Source organism: Coloeus monedula (assembly GCF_965178545.1).
Source record: "Coloeus monedula genome assembly, chromosome: 2".
NCBI lineage: Eukaryota > Metazoa > Chordata > Aves > Passeriformes > Corvidae > Coloeus > Coloeus monedula.
In genome coordinates this window covers 33420785-33434732 of record NC_138782.1, presented here as the reverse complement: position 1 = coordinate 33434732, position 13948 = coordinate 33420785, and positions in this window count along the sequence as shown.

Sequence of the window (13948 nt, the reverse complement as noted above, 5' to 3'; positions counted from 1 at the left end):
TGCACAGCTGTGTGTCTGTGTGCCAGGTTGTGCAATGAAGGGCCTTGTATGTGACTGGGCAGCTCCCAAATCCACACTGGGCTCCCTTCCATGCACGGTGTGTAGCACTCACGTTTTGTTAGTCAACATGCCGGAAGAGCTGTTCTGTTCCCACCTATCTCTTCCCTTTATAGAGAAAAAGTCAGCACATTAATTTTGGCAGAGGAAAAGCAGAGGGAAGGTTGATGGTTTTTTTCCCCCCTCTTGGGTGAGTAGAGCCTCGTGGATAACAAATGAAGACAGCTATACACCAAAAAAAAACATTGAAAAGGATCATATTTTTATCATCTGTTCTCCTGTTCCAAACCCTGCAGCAACAGCTTGTGAGGCTAGATTGGGTTCCTTATCTAGGGAAAGAAAAGATGGAGTAAGTAAGTGAGAGAGTTGGCTACATGCAGTTAAAGGAGTATGGATTTTTAAGATTTTTGTTTCCTATGGACACTAGTTGCTTTTGTGCTTGATGTCCTGGAATGAAAGAAGGGTCATAGCCCATGCGGTCGCTATGCATGTGCCTCTCCCTTATGTGTTTAAAGGAGTTTTGAAAGAAGACAAGAGTTCCTGGCATAGTCAACCTCCACAGCCCCTTAGCCTGGCACCTGGTTCTTTGTGATCCCTCCACGTCACGTGTGGTATTGGGAAATACCAGCAGCAAAGGCTGAGCACTAACACCCACAGCTGTCCTGCAAGTGAAGGGCCTGCAAAGCTGTTAGTGGCTTTTAACTTATGCCTTGAACCCTCCTAGACCATCACCAGGAGAGGTGTTATAAGAGAGTTTGGAGGAACTTAGATGTCAGTGTTACTTCCTTCCAGTGGTTCCTCCCACATGCCAAAACTCAGCAAGCAAATCCAGGTGACTTGCAGATATGACTCTTGGGAGGTAACTTGGCACAAAAGTGACTGGGTTAGAGCATCGGAAAAAAATCCACCTGGTCTAGTGCTTCAATCAACAGCAGGACTGTTGTCATTGCTCTAAGCATAGAAGCTGCCTGCAGGTTCTAACTTCCAGGTCTCATGGTGAGCACCATGCTCTTGGCTCTCAGTGACTTTGTAGGGATGTGTGTGTGCATGGTCACAGTCAATTGCAGGATAATGCATGACTGAGGTGGAAAAGCAAGTCAGATGCTGGATATTTTCCTCCTGTTGTGTAGCACCTCAGCAGTGCTCTGTTCATCATTCTGTCTCACAACTGGAACAAAGTCCAGGGAAAGTGAAGAAGCAGTGAGTGAATGGAAGCAAACTCAAACTGCCCATGTTGCTGCTCTCCTTTGGGAGCTCTGGGGAAGTCCTGGTAACTCAGGTTAGACTCACAACGGTGCCAGCAATGAGGTGTGGGGGAGGTCTGTCAGGAAGCAGAGTTGAGGGAAGGCAGAGAGCATAAGAATAGACAATTCCTAACTGTACCTGTACATCTGCAAAAATCTCTGAAGCAGCTGAGAGAGAGAGAGAGAAGAATATGTGGGTCTCTCTAAGGGCATCCAAACAGAGGTGAACATCCCAAGCTTCTTTGTTCATTCAAGAGGACCATCTGAGGCTGAACATCCCCAGGGAATACTGCATTGCCAGCATGGGTTATAGAAACTAATGGTTAGCAGCCTGTTAGAGGTTTCACAATTCATTTCCTTTGAATATTAGTTATTTCTTTTGCCAAAGAGAGGCGAAAAAGGGAGGAGGAGGTGGAAATAAAAACTAAATGGGCTATTTCATTTATTTTATAAGATAAAGTCAATAAGCAGATGGGCGAACTCTGCAGATGGCATTGCTTCAGTCAAGACAGAAAATTCAGTGCTTTCCCTGCTTGTGTTTTTTGCAAGATTTCTTTGGAACAAGGAAGTGTATGCAAATAATGGAACCAATCTGCAAAAGCTCATTCAGCTCAGCAGCCATGAACTCTCACTGACTGTGGATACTTGTAACAATAAAGATTCTCCGGGCTGGGGAGCCTGGCTCTTAGGTCTGCTTCATATTCTACCCTTGCTTCACTACTCCTTACTCTCACCCCCAAGCTTTTGCAATTCAGTGACAATCAGAGTTAATAAAGGTGTGTCTGTGATCCTATAAAGCAATTTGCATCATCTTCTTTTGTCATGAAATTTTCACAGGGGAAGGAGGAGCAGCAGCATTTTGTCCAAGTAGAGGTTGCCCTGGCAGTGTACCAAGAAGGCTGAAGCCCTTAATTTTCGTAAGAGAGATTTGATTACCGCAGCCCATATCTGAGTGCAGAAATGTGTCCTGCAGAAACTACACTCCCCCACCCCCTCACTCCCCCTCTTCCAAGATAAATCTAAAAGTAGTCTGGAGCTTACAGTCTTGCATTACTGCCGCTGTGTCACAAGCTTGGGCTACCTTGCTGAAATTATTGTACTAGGTATACAACAGATTACACGACATCTGCCTCTGCCCTACCAAAATCATAATTTTCCATAGCCAGGTTGAAGAAACTGCGCTACTTTCACTAGCCAGAAGTGGCCAGCTACTTTCACTAGCCAGAAGTGGCCAGAACCTGCCAGTTGACATTAACTGTGTTGTATGTTATTTCAGTGTGTGTCTATTATAAACAGATGACAATGCAACTTCCATTTTGAGTAAAGGAACTGATAATCGACACAGAGCTATTAAAACATGACAAATAAGTAATGCCTAAGCTAGATAAATAAATGAGCTGCTGGAGAAGTCTTTCTTCTGCTGTACTGTCTAGTGCAAATACAGCAGCCTTGCTCAATAAAGAAGACCTTGTTTAGTTCTGGGCTTGTCTCAACACTAGTCTTTTACAAGCACTTTGGACAAGATCATTAAACCTGCATGTATCAACTGAAGACATGCCTCCCAAATTTCCTGCTAGTGCTGGGAAAAGCTCTAGTTGCACAATTATATCTTGACTAACAAATATCTATTCTCAGCAGTGGGAAGTGAGTTATTTTGCAGCTCTCTATCAGTCTACAGATGCCTTCTATGACATTTAGAGAGATTAAATTCCTTTGCCTCTTTTTATACCTGGACTGCTTGTAGGGCATGCTGCTTGGAAAACGTGCAAATATTACAATTGGAATATCTATTATAATGATAATGTGTGGAAATCTGACAGAGCAGTTTGGTAAGGACATTACTGGGGTTCGTAGGTAAAGCAGAGAGGGGATTTTGGTATCTGTCATTAGTACAGAACAGTGGGAAAAGCTGCTGTGGTTCCTCACTGGCAAGACACAGTGGGGAGGCTGCTACTGCCATAAGCTGCGCACTGGACAAAAGGGTGGGATGGAGCCCTACAGGAAGAGTTGTGCAGGCTGGCTGCCATGGGGGGGGCCTTTGCTGGCCATGTTGTGGGCAACAGGGCCACACAATGAACAGATACTCCAGCTATCATTTTTATTTTCCAGAAAAAAGTTGGCTTTCCTATCTGGGGTGACTAAACAAAAATGTCTTTTCTCCATTCACCTTGATGCAAACTCATCTGTTTTTGAACAGAGATCCCAAGTTTTAAGATCCAATTCAAATCTGAACCTTTCCTTATGGTCTCCACTCTGTGGAGAATTCCTCTGAGTCTGGCAGTTTTCCATATTAGAAATCTAATATTATTTACATTGATTGTGGTTTAGACATAAAGCTTGAATTCGGTCCTATGTGGATAGAAGGATTGAATATCTTCAAACAGTGGTGCAGAGAAAGAAAGAAAGGAAAAGCAAAAAGGCCTTGAATAATATAAAAGATGGAATCTAGCACTACTAAGGAAGCAGACCAAATAACATCGTGGTCTTTTCATTTGTGACTTGTGCAGCACAGGCTTTTCAGGATGGTTGAGTACCCACTTCAGGACCAGGGGGCAGGGGTAAGGAAGAGCTCACAGCAGCACCTTGACAGCTTGCCAATGCACACACAAGCAATATGCACCTTTTGGTTAGTCCCTGCAGTGAATTATGTTTTCAGTTGTACCTTGCAGAGTGAATAGCAAATAACTTCAGACTGTAACACTGTCCAATCTGTTCCCCCATATGCGCTCCTTTTCCAAAGAATACACTGTACCATGTAGTAATGAGGGCATTCAAATAACAATGGAAAGACTGACTCTGATATTCTCCTGTGCTAATTTCAAAGCTGCCTATCCAGTTCTCTGCCTTTTTTGGTAAGGCTCTTTACACCATTTATGCTTGGTTTAAAACAGACTTGGTAGGAGAAAGATTCCAGCACACCTGATCCAACTTTTAAACTCAGCTCCACAGAAAGGCAGATATTACATAGGCATAGAGTTAGAAAATCAGTAGAACTTTCCCTGCTTCCTAGCACATTTTTATTTCTTAAAATTATGTAAATTCTGTGTTGGTAAGGTAGGTAAAACTGATTGTGGGACATTACACATGAACTGGAATGCATGGCACAAGAAGTCACATCTTTCTGTAACACTAAATATTGTCTCACATATGGGAGGCAATATATCAGAACTCACAAATCCTCTTTTAAGCACCTGTAAAAAACCACTGAAACCAACACAGGCCACCTGCGACGTGCAAAGCCCTCAGCCGAAACAGTCACATTCAAGAAGCTGAGTTATGAAGTCCTCTATAATAGAAAGTCCTCCAAACTTGAAAGATTTATTGTTCTTCTGGGGGCAGTTTTAGGCATATAACTTATTCCCACTGAACTCTGGCAGTTTCTCATATCCTGGTTGTTCTCACAGTATCTTCTCTATGGCTAGTCTTGCAGCCAGCTTGTTTTCTAGCTGGATAAGCTGCCTCTGCTGTAATATCAACACTTGTCGGGCCAACAGGGAAGACAGTGGAATCAGATACATATATAGGATAGCAATAGTAATACTGTATATTCTTTATTCCTTGTATTGACTTTCTCCCTGAAGGACTGCGCACAGCACAATACTGAGTGAATTTCAGCCCTTTTACAGGGCCAAGACATGGTTTCTACAACACCTGTGTTCTAGTTAATGCTCAGGTTGGCTATAAGTGGAAAATAATTAGTTACACTTCTGCACATAGGCAAATTTTGATTAAAGACAACAAAAGATTATTTGGGAGGAGTGAGGGTATTTTTTTCTTCTCATTCTGGAAAGGACTACCAAAGCCCTTCTACCTACTGAACTATAAAGACAAAGAATAAAGGTTGCAACTAATGTGGGGGAAAGGGAAAGGTTTTACACCACCACTCTGTCCTGTTTGAGTGGTCCATCTCCATACATTCTTCATGCTTGGACAGTGCAGTTTCTATTAAGAAATGTTCCTTCTTGAGTGTCTGCTTCATGCAGTGATAGCTAATAGAGTGTTTTGTCATAGGTGGTGCCTGGCACAGGGCACTGCTCTGCTGTGAATGGGCTCAGCTGAGCACAGTGGCTGTGAGGACATGGGTGAAGGCTCCCAAGTGCACTTGTTGGACCAAATACACTTCTGAAAAAAATAGCGTCTTGGAATAAGACGACAAGTAAAAAGCAGCAAGCCTCTGACTGGAAAACAGACAGCCCATTTATTCTTTCAGAAATTCCATTTATGTAGGAGATGGATACAAGCCCTCCATACTGCTAAAATCCTCCAACTCTTGCAGACAGACAGGTCTCCTTTTAACCATTGTCCCAGGTGTATTTCATCTGCAATATAAAACAAGTCTGGCTCACCCCTTTGCAGACCTCTGAACTGTCAGAGGCCTGGAACAGCAAGACTCTCAAGTGATTGCATCACGTGAGAGGGGAGGAGGTCAGAGGGAATCATCGCTTGAGAATGCATGCCCACATCTCAGCTCCTAATCCTGGTCTGACACGGGGCATGTCGGATCATGCATGGAGGAGATGCACAGGGCATGCCACTGCTGGCAGGTGCGTGCTGCTTAACAAGGTTGCTCTGAATGCTGGTCCCTGCAGGTTCTCCTCCACCTGCTCCAGCCCCAGGCTGGAGTGCTTCCTCTCTGCAGCCGCAGTGCTGGCAGCAGCTCCTACCTTGGGGGATGCTACTGCAAGGATGGGCACAGGAGGATGGTGCTGCTGCAGGGATGGGTGCAGGAGGATGGTGCTGCTGCAGGGATGGGCGCAGGAGGATGGTGCTGCTGCAGGGATGGGTGCAGGAGGATGGTGCTGCTGCAGGGATGGGTGCAGGAGGATGGTGCTACTGCAAGGATGGGCACAGGAAGATGCTACTGGCAGTGGAGGAGTGGCAGCAGAGGGAATACAACTCAAACTGCCTCAGGCTCAGCAGGACTTCTATTGGCATCACCAAAGGATCATGCCACTGCCTTCGTAACTGCAGAAATACTTCCCAAGGCTGACTTTTCCTTTTAGAAATAGAGAAATTTCATCCAGTGAACTATGCATTTCTTGGATGTTATTTGGCTTGCCAAATGGCTGTAACCTGTCAGCTGTACCAGATCAGCCCAAGGCCTAAAAATGCTGTGTCTTGTATCTTATGGCTGAAAGATTAGTTTGTGCATGCTTGGCTAGAGAGGTTCTGTTAAGAAGCTCTTTGTGTCTTCCTCATAAGGCACATGTGTCCTTTCCCCTAGAGAAACATTGAAATTGTCAAGGGCTTTGCATATGTTAAAGAACTAAAAAAAAAAAAAAAAAAAAGCAAGAAGGTCAGAGAATACACAAGTTCTTTGGGTTCCTGTGTTTTGCAGCCAAAGTTCTGAAAAGCACTTCTGTTCAAGCACAGAAACTGTGGCTCTCTGTACTGTTAGAAGGGTGTCAGCAATTGCAGAAGTGTGGAAGAGGAGAGGAAGTCTCATGGTGCCAGCTGAAGGAAGGAGAAGTAGTGACATGAACAGTGCCCCTTCAACCAGCAAGGAAAAGAGGAATCACCTGCTCTGTCTCTAAACCACCAAGTCTCTTTTCTGTGCTAGCAGGATGCTCCTCCCATCTCCTACTTCAATTTGAAATTGTCTTTCAGAGAAGTAAATGCAAATGCCCCAGGTGAGAACTCATCTGTATCACAGAAAATAAATGGAACCCATGGAGTCAGGAAAAAAAAACCATTTTAAAAATGGCTGAGTTTCATTGCACTTACTTCTCTTTGAACTTGCTGAAGTTCAGATATGTTCAGAACAGGAGTTTTGGAGCAGATCCACCTCTGTTGTCAACTCACTTATCCTCTGTTGCTGTGGATTGTTTATTTAAAAATAGTGTGCACAAGATATCACTCTAGGTGAAAATGTAGAAAAATTAGTTCTGAGTGCAGTGGCTGTATTTTTTAAAATGTTTTAAATAATATGCTTAAGAAAGCTGAGGACAAGTACGTGTGAAGATATACTGCTTAAAAAAACCTGAACTTTAACCTTGTAGGTCTGCACATTTGTGCAGATATCCACATCATAAACTCAAGCACTCTTAGATTCAAACTACTGGATTCATCAGGAACTCTTCAGCTGTGGACAGAATATATTTCAGGAAATTGGAAGTAGTACAGAATAATCATGGACTGAAAAGGCTTTTGCCCTGTTCTGAGTTGCAGAGCAGGATTTGGCCCAAAAGTACACTATCAGAAGCTCTTTGAATTAATGTAATAATAGAATATGGTGTTTTTATTTCTTTTACGTAATGGTCTCCAATTCATTCATAAGTATTGTTTAGCACTAGCTACAGCTCAGTTGTAGGAATGTGTTTTCACAGGCAGCTGTGATATGGTTGTATGATTTACCCTGGTTCACAAAATTTAAAAACAACAGAAAACAAAGAGTAAACAAAATGAGGCAGGGAAAGGGAAGCAAGAAAAGGGCCAGGGAATCAATCAAGATTGGAATGAAAGTTTTGCCTCCTATTCCTGCTGGACAATATTCTCTGTCACCATCACTCTCACTAATTTACCTGACCAAAAGGATGTTAAGTTATACACTGTCATGATTCTACACAAGGTTATTTTTGACATTTTTTATTTACTTCCTTTTTGACTGCTTCCTAGGTTTCCTCAGGGAGGGATAATAATGTCTGCCCTCAGAGAAGCCCAAACTGTATTATTGTACTCCTGGAACAGTTCCTAAACCCAGTTGCTTCTCAGACATTAAAATACACTGTATCTGTCAACCCATCCCTTTTAACTTTCCCAAGCATTGGATGTTTGTGCAGTGCTTTATGTGCATATAATTGCAATGACACAATTGAAATATGCTTAAAAAGATAGTTTTATAATAAGTCTCTGTGTTGTTACTCAAATGAGGTTACTTCAGTTTCTGGCTTGTCACAAGAACCAGCCATAGAGGAAATATATGGGCCTTTTCACATGAGAGAAAATTAATACTGGGAACTTTGTAACTAAGAAGATGTTGAGAGATGTGCACCCATTAAAGTCTCTGACTAACAAACCAGGGAAATGATGGCAGACCACTGGTTACTGTGAGAAAGATGCTCTTGCAGTTTCCTCACCCGGTAAAGGCTGGGTCCAAATGTTTGTTGTCAGTTGCTAGAGAGCCTGTAACTTGACATAACCAGGCGCTGATGTCAGGGCTTCTGGACTAATACTGAGCTAAGTTCTTGTCAGCATTTATAGTTAACCTTTTTATTATGGATTGATGGCACAAAGCAAACTTAAGTCAATGTTTACCTCTACTGTTAAAAGCAAGGAGAAGGGACGAGAACAGTTAGTGGCTTCAGGATGGCTTGATAGTCAAAGACTAGTGTCCTTGTAAATCTGATAAATAACAGACAGTCCAAATTTTTGTAAGAGCTCCAAGGTTTCCTGTGGGATTCCTTTAGATAAGGATTTGAAGGGCGCTGGTTACTTCCGAAGGTACGTTCCTCTCTCAAGGTCCAGCATATGGGGAGAAACAACTTCAAAACACAGAGAAGGAACATATGGGGAGAAACAGCTTTAAAAAAAAAACCCCAAACCCAACAAACCGACTAGTACTTCTTTGCATATAGACTGTCTACACTCTCTTAGAAGAAGCAGGAAGTCAGTGGATGTGTAAAGCAAGAGGAACAATTAGATAAGACAATGGTGAGCAGAAACACAAAATGCCATGGAACCAAAAAACAGACATTGTCATATGTAACCTCCTGAGTCAGGGTCATGCCCTAAATACACAGGACTGTCTGAAAGTAGTGCATGTTGTATTTAAGTACCTAAATACAGACTTAATGCATACCTGTAAAATATTTTTCAGATCCAGCACAATATCTTTTTATGTACAATATGTTCCTTTAATAAGGAAGAGACAGCAATCCTGAACCTGTAGTCAGAGGTGCTTGTCTTAAAGAAGGTTCCTGGAACCATCTTGGCTCAGGTTCAAAGGCTGCTCAAATGTTTAAGCTCAAACTAATCAAATTAAGTGTGCTCTTGACAGATTATGTTCCCCCTTTCGTAGGTCTCCCGTGGGGGATATTAGTCACAAACTCAGAAGAACGCCTACACTGCATCCACACAATTTGAGGTAAATGTTAAAATCATCCCCCACCTGAGCACACAAATCTGGTAACTGTTCAACCATTTATGCAATTTGCATGTGTAAATGAATTTAGCATTCACAGATGGATTCCTATGCGTATTATGGATAGTTAAGAGTAGAATCTGAAAGCTTCTCTGTAGTTATTTCCCACAAGGGGATTTTATCACATCAAATTATAAATCTATATGTTGAGATATGTCTACATATAAAGATGCACAGAACATACCTGCCTGTGTTCACTTCTGGAGCTGTACCAGTGCTTAGCCAATTGAGAATGTGATGGTGGAGCTCCGTACAAGGTTGTCTTTGCTTGTCACATTTTGGGAAGTGAGCAGGACAGCAAGACTGGCAATTTTTTCAAACTGTAGTGGCCTCTGAGAATAGCTGATTTCATGCCCTCTGAGTGTTTGGATTTCAGTTTGTAGATCGTTTCAACTATTGCTCTATTTTTTGGAATGCAAATCTTCAGGTTATGCAATGTACTATTCAAATTCTTTATTGTCAGTACTCAGAAAGGAAGTGTGTCACCAGTCCCACTGGCCACTTATTGGCACCAAGTTGTTAGCAAAGTGTTGTATGAGTGCTGAGTTTCTGGCACTGCCCTTTTTTAATATTTTTTTCCTTTAGAGAACAGACAAACACAGTTCTGATCTATGCAGATGAACGTAGAAAAATAAGGTGGTTTAAGGTTTGAGTCTGCCAGCTCTGTCAGTATTATCAGGTTCTGTAGTGTAATACAAAATGAAAGTATTTTTGCATGATCAGTCCAGGGAAGAATTGGGTGGTTTAAATGATCAATACTTCACCTAGCCTTAGAGAATTCTATTTTCATCAACTTCTCATGAAAACAGAAACATCTCCCAGATGTTCATATGTTAAAAATACAACATCACTCACAAGTTTGCAAAACTGTTTCCCGATATGATTTTTAGTTTCTAAATGGGTGAGAATTCCAGGAAAGGTCATTTTAAAAGTTATCCTGTACTTCATGTTTAGAGATCAGATTAAAGTTTGGGTAACAGTAATGGCACATTTAGACTTTTGAAATTCCTCATGGGAACCACAGAGCTACTAGTAAGAGCCATGAATGTGACTTTGCCTGTATGCCTGTAGGCATAGATTTATATTATAGTATTATAGGTTTATATATTTGAATATTCCCTGTCAGATAAAAGAACATTAATCAGTGTAAGATGTTAGGAATTGATAAATCTCTTGACTAATTCTCTGGGGACATCTCCCTCATACTGATGTGCTTTTGGATTAAATGAACTATGTTTACCTTAAATTCTATTCCATAACACCTTGAAAGTCTTAATCTCAAAGATTGCCAGGAAATTTTGGGAAAACAAGAAAAAAAAAAAAGCAAGCAAACAAATCAAAACCTGCAATACTCTTCTTAAGTCATAACACAAAAAAGATTTCAGCACTTCTTCCTCTTAGAAAAAAAAAGAGCAAAAGGATACCTCTGAACACCCGGATTCTCTACCTTGTTGGTTTATTTTTTAGGAATAAAATACTAATAGAAATTTAAGAATGATAAGAAATTTAGAAAAAGTATCATACCAGTAAGCAGACAGTGGTATAGGACGTTAACAAACTAGAAAAATGAAGCTGATCATCTGAAGTGATGGGGTCTCTTTTCTGCCTACTTAAAACTCAGTTTCTGGTTTGCAAATTTACAATGCTAATGCCCCATAAAGACTTCTTAGGTGAAAAAAGTCTTTGCTAAAGACCTCATGTTTCCTTCTTTCCTATTCTCTCATATTATTTAATCAGACACTGACGACAGTAATTCAAACAGAAATAAAAAGGTTTCTATAAAACATCCAGAGAGTCCTTTATGTAAACCAGTGTTAAAAAAATAGCACTGACAATTCCTCTCGGTTTCAGAACCTCACGAGAATTAGAAAAACTGTCATTTTCTCTTTGTAAACCACTTTAACATCAGGGTATGTTACTTGAAAATTTCAACCCTAAAAAAGAAATGGTGAAAAATAATATTGATCCTGTGCACTAATTTTTGCAGCAGATGTGCTGTTACAGGCATTCTCATTTTAGCTGCTGCTCCTGTTTTTACCTGCTGCTGGAATATAGCTTTATCAGATGAGGCTGCTGTGTTACACTGCTGCTTCCTACCAGTGTGTTCCTGTCTCATTTCTTTAATTACATCTCTACTGTTTATGCCATTTGCAATATGTGAATGAAAACAGAAACCAAGGCATGAAAGAAATCGACAATATAGATTAAGTTATAAATCTGTAATCTCTTTTAGTCTACTACTTCAGACTTTACTATCCTCATATGCATTTTATCTTGTTACAATGATATAGTGGATTTGTGTTTACCCTCTAAAAAGCCTAATCATTGGGGAACCCTTTGGTTAACTATGTAGTAGGATCACTTTTTCAGGCACAGCAAGTATTTTTCCATCCAGCTCTATCTTCACAAACTCAAGATGTCTTTGATAGATAAGGTTATTCATTTCTTTGTCATTTTCAGCATGGACTTTTTAGCATTTTGGTCTGAGGTATGACTGTTGCCAGCATAACTGTATAGCTAAAACCTGTAGGAAAAATGCAGCTGAAAAGAGCAGATACAGTGTTCTGCTTCTCATAAGGTAGTGAACTGCTCTCCTATAAACACTTCACTGTCAATATATCTTCATCCTCAATTTAGAATATAGTTGGAACAGTACAGTTTCTGGGTAGAAACATGGCCCGAATGACTTTCATGGTTCATTTTAAACCCAGTTGGCTGTCCTGGTTAATGTGGAGTTCTAACAAAGTTTGATAACAGATACATTTAGTTTAAATGTTTTCTTGAAAACAAAAGTATTTAAAACATTAATTAATCTAAGATTAAATGCTTTACTTCACAGGAATTTAGAGTTCTGATGAATCAGAAGCCAGTGAGTAAATGAATAGCTACATGGTTTTTAGAAGTTCTCCTTTTAGATTATAGACTCTCAAGCTCAAAAACTACTGATATTTCAGCACAATGATTATTATACTAATTACTTTTTGCCAGAAAATATGTTAAATGTTACCACATGAATATAAAATAGAAACTGTTTTAAAATGTTTATTATATTGAAAATATACTATGCTATTTTTACGATATCCCCCCCTATATGCTAGATGAACAGAATCCATAAAAAGAGTATGCTTGTTCTGGGAAAGCAATCGTCTAAAGACAGAAAGAAAACATGAATTATGAGGAGAGAAATAGTATATTTTAATCATAAAATCACTGTGAGGTGATGTGATACTGAAGCAAAGAGTGTCATTAACATACATAATTTCATCTACTCAGACCTCAGAAGAAGAATACTTGTGACGGTTACTTCTAAGTTTTTCTGGTCATTTTTCCTTGCAAATGAATTTTTAGACAGTCTCCAAACACTATCAGTCAAATGAATCAAGTATGTTGGGACAAACTATATGAATACAACAAAAGGTGATTGTGGAAATTTAACAGTTGAGACTAGTGAGAAAATTGCAATGTAAAATGGTTTTATTAGAAAAGATATAAACCCTGAAATGTTCCACCAGAACATTTTCAGTGCACTTCTGACAAAACGCAGACTGGATCCACTGGGGATCTGCAGCTTGTTCTGAGTCCTGCCATTAGATCCAGAACGTAACCAAGACCTTGAACTTCCAAGTCCATAGCTCTGTGTCAGTGCCACACTGATGGCTTGGTGGCTCCCATTTATCCCCCAAGGCACCCAGGTCCTCTGCTATCAGCCCTGCCTTGCCATATGGGTTATTTCAAAACCAATGGTCCAAATGTTTCCTTGCTTCCTATCTCTGAGTGCCGTTGCTGGGAATGTGGGAATCTGCGTGAAATGAGGTCTCTCTCTGCTGGGAACAACTTCAGGATACCTGAAGTGATGGATGACTATCTTGTACCACATCAGTATTTTTATCTAAATGCATGACACCAAATCATTTATTTAATTTAGGGCGTAGTATGGCATTATAGCAATGATGTCACTGAAAGACATGTTCATGCTTTTCAGAGCAGCTCCTTGTGTAAAGTTGCACTCACACAGCTATAAAGGTATTAGGCAAGTAAGACTTATATTTGTATAGAAACTGATGTTAGCCTGGTATAATCTGAGTGGACATAGCATTCTCTATGTTGATTTAGCTTTAGTTAATTGCCTACTGACTTAAGCTAAATCCTTAAACCTACTCATAACTTCCCATATATCAGGGTGTGCTCTAATCATTATAGTTTTCTTTTCTGTAAAGTGACTTAGAAGTTCAAGACTCCTTTTAGAAATTACTTCAATGTCCAAGAACCTCAGACTTTTTGTAAGACACTAAAACTTAAGCTTATCTTGAAAATTTTATCAGTGGTCTTGAAATGGCAAGAGTCTCCACCTGCGTCGTGCAGCATAAAGCCCTAGATTGGAAAACAAGTCCAAAGTAAATATTTAATTGAGGATAAACAACAGTTCAGAGAGATCAAAGACAGAACTTACACTTCTGACCACGACTGTTTAAACTTGCCCAGCTGCAGGTTAGGAGCAGTGATCACT